This window comes from Aptenodytes patagonicus, chromosome 16 (genome assembly GCF_965638725.1).
Source record: "Aptenodytes patagonicus chromosome 16, bAptPat1.pri.cur, whole genome shotgun sequence".
NCBI lineage: Eukaryota > Metazoa > Chordata > Aves > Sphenisciformes > Spheniscidae > Aptenodytes > Aptenodytes patagonicus.
The window spans coordinates 12169380-12176313 of record NC_134964.1 but is presented as its reverse complement, the minus strand read 5'-3'; positions in this window follow the sequence as shown (position 1 = coordinate 12176313).

Here is a 6934-nt window from a genome sequence, read left to right as displayed (position 1 = left end):
TCCCCCCAGTTTATGTACTGAGCATGACGTCCCATGGTATGGAATATCCCTTTGGCCAGTTTGGGTCAGCTGTCCTGGCCGTGCCCCCTCCCCTCACTGGCAGGGCCTGAGAAGCTGAAAAGTCCTTGACTAGTGTCAGCACTGCTCAGCAACAACTAAAACATCGGTGTGTTGTCAACTTTGTTCTTATACTAAATCCACAACACAGCACTGTACCAGCTACTGGGAAGGAAATTAACTCTATCCCAGCCAAAACCAGGACACCTGGACAAGCTTGAGAAGTGGGCCCATGTGAACCTCATGAGGTTCAACAAGGCCAAGTGCAGGGTCCTGCACCTGGGTCGGGGCAACCCCTGGTATCAAGACAGGCTGGGGGATGAAGGGACTGAGAGCAGCCCTGCCGAGAAGGACTTGGGGGTCCTGGTGGATGAAAAGCTGGACATGAGCCAGCAATGTGCGCTCGCAGCCCAGAAGGCCAGTTGTGTCCTGGGCTGCATCAAAAGCAGCGTGGCCAGCAGGTCGAGGGAGGGGATTCTGCCCCTCTGCTCTGCTCTGCTCTGGTGAGACCCCACCTGGAGCACTGCGTCCAGCTCTGGAGCCCTCAGCATAAGAAAGACACGGACCTGTTGGAGCGGGTCCAGAAGAGGGCCACGAAAATGATGAGGGGGATGGAACACCTCTGCTGTGAAGACAGGCTGAGAGAGTTGGGGTTGTTCAGCCTGGAGAAGAGAAGGCTTTGGGGAGACCTTATTGCAGCCTGTCAGTGCTTAAAGGGAGCTTATAAAAAAGATGGGGACAAACTTTTCAGCAGGGCCTGTTGCGACAGGACAAGGGGGAATGGCTTTGAACGAAAGGGGGGTAGATTTAGACTAGATATAAGGAAGAAATGTTTTACGCTGAGGGTGGTGAAACACTGGCACAGGTTGCCCCGAGAGGTGGTGGATGCCCCATCCCTGGAAACATTCCAGGTCAGGTTGGACGGGGCTCTGAGCAACCTGATCTCGTTGAAGATGTCCCTGCTCACGGCAGGGGGGTTGGACTAGATGACCTTTAGAGGTCCCTTCCAACCCAAACTATTCTATGATTCTATGATCTTGAAGGTACGGGGAAGGTGAGGACGGGGTGTGGATTGTAAACCCTCCTGCTTTCAGGGTTTTACGCTTCTTACTCACTGATACCAGAAGCACTTACTCCACCGAGGATTCACAACCTGCTGTCCTCCGTGGAGGCACACACCTCAGCACCACCTTCCCAAAACACACGGCGGGGACACGCGTCCTCTGCTAGGACACGTTTCTCTGCTAGGACATGCCTGCAGGTGGCACTGATGTCCCCACGCTGGCTTTGTGCAAGAGCACGGGTCCAAGGTCCAAGGCAAGGGTGAGGCTGGGCTCAGGGACACACCACCTTCGCGAGGGGGCTCAGGGACACCTTGCAGTGCATTTTGGGAAGTGCCACACAAAGTCACTGGGCTGGAGGGCAGCAGGGGCGACAGCAGCAGAGAGGTGAGGGCCAGGCCTGGGGGAGCAGCTGCGGGGTTCTGCCCTCCCATCCTGCCACCCAGCTGTCCTCCCGCCTGGCTGGTAGCGACATTGCTAGCAGTCGATAGTCAATGCAATAAAATAAGCTATCGGAGAGTAGAGGCATGGCAACATAAGGGATGGGTCCGGAGGATCACCCCCTTCAGAGAAATACCAGGCTGTGGTATCTGCTATCAGTTCCTTGCAGCATCCTCATCTCTAGCTGCTCCCCTCCCCAATGAAACAGGCTGCCAAGATTTCGCCAATCTGTATGAAATGTCCTTACTGGAACTGACATAAATCTGAGCAAAATCTTGGAATTCCCACCTCCAAAAACCAGAGAGGAGCTGCTGACTTTTGATCCCGTCCAGTGTTTTAAACCAGAACACGTGCAAGGGAGACGGTGCTTCATTCATTGAGGGTAACTGTGGCATATAAACAAAACGAGGAGACAAAAAGTAAGAGTCTATGCATAAAAAAGGAAAAAAAAAAAAGAAAAAAGAAAGGACATGGGAGCTGCTGCTCTGGGTTAGAAATGCAGCAGCAGCCTCTGAGAGCCGGTGAACTGTGAGCAGCCGCAGCAGCACCTCGCTCCAGCAATCCCCTGAGAGCGCAGCAGCACCTCTCAGACAGGAGCAACCCAAAGCCACAAGGCTACGGAAGTGTGCTGGAACCCACCCCAGAGCTGAAAGGGTGTTTCTTGAAAAATACAAAGTTTCACTATTCGAATGAATTGTTCAGGAACGCCCTGAGTTTTGTAAGGCAGCTGCACTGTAAATTTAACTCCCAGGCTCCCAGTTCGACAGGCAAATCCCGGCTGAGGGACACAGCCACTTCAGAATTTTGTGGTTTGGTTGTTTTAATGTGAAAGGTAAGAAGAGCCACCAACTGGCTGTCCCTCAGCTCATTAAATGATGAGCATCTGCCATCGCTGTAATTGTGAACTCAGGTCTGAAGTGACTCACCTTGTTTTGATTGCTCCACAATGCAGAGAAAATGAACGTGTAAGTATTTTAATCAGTTCTTCAGCTGAATACTCTACAGGATTACTTTCGCCATGAGTAGCCAGATCTGCTGTGGGCTGCAACTTGAATTCAACACATTCTATACGCTCACTTTATTCTTAATAAAAACATGGGATTAAATCAAACAGTCCAGAGTCATACACAGAGTTATGATCCAATTAACGCACGCTATTTGGTCTGCCGTATTGAATGCAATCATTATGTGCAAATCCATTTTGCAGAGGTAAATGCAGATCAAATGCACCACGTGGTAGGGAAACCGTGTTTCGCCTGACAGTTCTTCCTTCACCCAGGTATGCTCTACATCCTCAAATCCACAGCTGAGAAGTTTTAATGGGTCTTGAGGTGACTTTCACATTGGTCTATGTGAGAGGAGAGTCACTAGCAGCAACACTTTCAGGGCACTAGCAGAATATTTCTTAAAAGCGCTAATATTTCCCTGTATACAATCACTTCTGTAGAAATCAAGCACCTACACAATAGAAAGTACACATACATTATAAGCTTATAAACAGAACATCACCCAGTACCAGGTAACAGTAATACAATCTCCCAGGCACTTGAAAGGCGCTGACAAATACAAAGAGAATTAAAATGCAGCTTGGAGAACATTAGGATGGACACGGTCATTTGAAGCTCTTTAAAGAAACAACCCGAGTAGGCAAGAGCAAACAACCGGTACCGCTAAGGCACATTCAACAAATTCCGAGTCTTCAAAAACGCTTCCAAGGTGATGCTCACAGGGCCCTTCGCTGCCAACTCAATTAGGCGCATCTTGATGACAGAAGGAAGCTGAGTATTTTAATTTGTCACTTGTTGAGAAAGGACTGTGGTCCCAAGGACCTGAATGCCTATTCCTGTGGAGGGATGTACATGTCAGAATAACTGGTTTGGAGTTATTAAATAAGTTTGTTTTCCTTAGGTTTTGTCAAAAAATCAGGTTCATGCTTCTCAATTCATGCTTTGAATACTGAAGTTATTTCAGCATGTGATTGTGTTTCCTGACTCAAAATTCCTTTTACTAACAATAAAATCCCGTGTTAACACAAGCCTACTATTTTCGGTGTTGTAACTACCTCCGTATTTCCGACCTTTCAACCTGATTAGAGGTAGAAATGTTTTCAAAGTTTCAAAAATGAAGCCATGTTACCAACAACTTCCCTGTCTGCTGTACTGGTGAGGTCGTGATAAGATAACTCCGTTTTCTGTTGCTTGATTTCTTCAGGCAAGATTTCTAAATATTAAAGGTGAAGCAAAGGTTAATTTTCAAGTTGCCTCATATCACCTCTACATTTGGGTTCACAGTTTTATGGTCTCAACATACCCAATTTAAAGTAAAAAATTGCCCTTAGCCAGAAAAGTCATTTATATTACAGCAAAACCAGGCCCCAGGGAGAAACCATGCAGAAAAAAATTCATCTGTTCCCTGAGAAATGTACAGTCTAAATTAGCAGAGATTCCTTTACATTGGCTCCCTCTTGATAAATACAGCAATACAGATGCCAAGCTGAGAGTGGCAAGCTATTTCAAGATAGACTCGGTTTTTTCCCCTGCATTAGTACAACTTAGTGCTCATGCCAGTAATGGTCAGGAGCTGCCTAATACTTCTAAGAAGTCTATACGGGACCCATATTATAAAGGCACAGAATTTCAGCATCATGCTGTAATCATAATTCACCTAAGAGTTCAAATCAGAGTGGGAATGTCTTATCTGTACTTTAAAGATGAACAAAACAAGAAACACTTTTACTAGCAGCACCGAAGACAGCACGGATCGTGCCTTAGAGGCATTACACCGCGTCACGGAAGAAAAGACAATTCAAGAGCTCTTGCTTTTGAGATTCAGAACATGCAGAATAACTCCACGGCTCTCAGAAACATCACTCTCCCCTTCCTGTGAAGGTACAGCTAAATGGACCTACCTTAAATGGACCATATCTACAATTTTGGGAAATGACTCATTACAAAAATAGAAAAACCTCTCTGTGAATTCATCTGGGCAGATTTCACTAGTCCACAAAGAAACATGCTGTGGTGGTTTGCTGAATTACAGAAATCTTTGGAGAACGTTGGAAAGGATCTTACTATGCTGATCGGATCCACAAGAAAAATGAACATTTAGAGATCAGTGCCCACTGAGTTTTACCTGATTTGATATTCTGAAAGTGCCACGCTATTTAAGTCAATTGCAGACGTGAGGTGCACACAGAGAGGAGCTGCAGGAAACATTTGCAATATCCCATCATAAAATAACTGCCAGCAAGACACAATCTGCAATTTTAGTTCCCTTATAACTTGGGAACAAATTTTTAAAAAGCAAGATAAGGTGTCTGATGCAATGAGTTACTCAGATTCCAGTTCAGCTGCATCAGCTGTATACCGAAACTACCTGCAGGGCCTGTAAGTTGCTTCACGATAAGCAAAGAGGCCTTTGTCATTTTTTGGCACATGGTGTCTCATCTAATAAAACTGATTTACTCAGATCCTTTGAAACCTCTCACAAAGTACACATACATTGAGCTACGTGAAATTTAAAATCTAAGAGCTACAAAGACCATCATTGTGCAGAACTTGTTCCTCAACGCTAACTATGGTTTGCCTCCTGAGCTCAATTAAATCAAATTGTATTCAGAGAAGAAGGACACAGCTCAGCTTGGACCCTGGCCTGACACCAAGGGGCACAAAAAAAAAGTATAAGCCTCTGAAACTTGCTTCAAGTTCACCGTGAAGTAGGCAAACAGTAAAATCTTACGTGATTTTATAATCACTTTTAACCTTACAATTGCTGTTTAAGAAGAAAAACTTAAAGAAACAGAACTTTCAACATCAATTTTTTGGCAAATAGTTGCAAAGTAATGCAAAAATAACTGCTGATGTGGTTGGAAATACATCACGAGAATCTATTTTCCCCAAAGGCAGTTTCGTTCTTCTCAGTTACATCTTATTCCCCACAGCATTAAATGCCTTGGCACGTTGTTACTTCTGCAAGAACAATAAAGCCATGCTCAGAGCGAAGAGCAGAGCAGAACAATTTAAATCCACCTCCTTCCTCACCCTGTTGGCTTGCAGGGTCTGTGACCATCAGAGGGGAAGAAATTGAGTCACCGATGGTGCAGAGCTCACACGCAGAAACTGTATAAACCTCAGTAGAAAATGATTTAACCAAATTGGTGCAATCTCTTCAGCGAATGAGCCCTGTCACATTCACTTCCATAGTGGTTTGTAATTCAGAACATACTTCAAACTGTACAGCTATGATTCTCCCCTGAATCAGCACCAAATGTGTTTATTGGATTAATAATGTTTTAAAAAAATCTTATAATGCAAGATTATTACACTGAAGTTAAGCTTTGGGCCACACCTTAAATCCTCCCTGTTCATAGCGGCAGTGGCTGAGCACATCTAAACATCCACGGCCAAAACGACCACGGAGGTAAGAGCCCAGGGGAGTCACACCGCAGCTCTGCCAGGCAGCTGTTATCACCCCTCCGCCACGGCCGCAGGACGGATTGCGGAAGCACTTTTCATTTCAAGGTTTCTCTTTGCAAAACTGGAATTACAGCAGCTGATTTTGTGCTGAAGCAGATAAAAAAAGCACATATCACCCATTTAATTGCCTTCAGATGAGGGCAGTCACTTCCAGCTAAAGAAGCAACCGCATTTTAAACCATTCCAGCTATTTCTGCAGCGTTCATCTCACAAAAGCACTGATGGCTCTGTGATGTGCTGCTTGCAGTTACGTTACTCAAGACTGAAGTCAGATACTCTATTAACAAGTAATTAGAGTTCCTGAGGTATTATATGATAATAAGGCTGGGATAAATTCTTGACAGTAAAATTGTTCTCGAGTTTGAATTCCTGGGAGAAGGTAACATCTCAATAAAAAGTTCCAGCTATTCTTGGCACGAGGACAATGCTATCTATAGAGTCATTCTAGTATTCTGTATGGCGTAGTAGATTTGTGCCACGAAATCAGAGAGCTAATTACCCTGAAAGCATCTGATGTACAGATAATCTGGAATCGATGCATACAGAGAAAGAGATTATCTTCAATGGCATTGCTTTTCCTTGTCTCCAACCACTTTCTACCGAGTCCAGAACGCAGCAGGGTGACAGATTGCAATGCCATTTGCATATTACATATTAAATATTAAATATGCATTTAAATAAATATTCTGCTTTTTGCAGCTGCCTGTCTCATGGCTTGTAAAACACTAGGAAGATGTTATTAAAATCTATCCCTCTGCAAAGGAATGATGTAGTTCCTTGACCAAGGAAGTACCTAATAAACTGACAACAGCTTTTGATGGTAGCTGAAAGGACTGAAAGGCTCAAAGCTTCTCCGCCAGCCCCGTTTAAGGTCTGACACAGATCTTTTAATGAGATCAG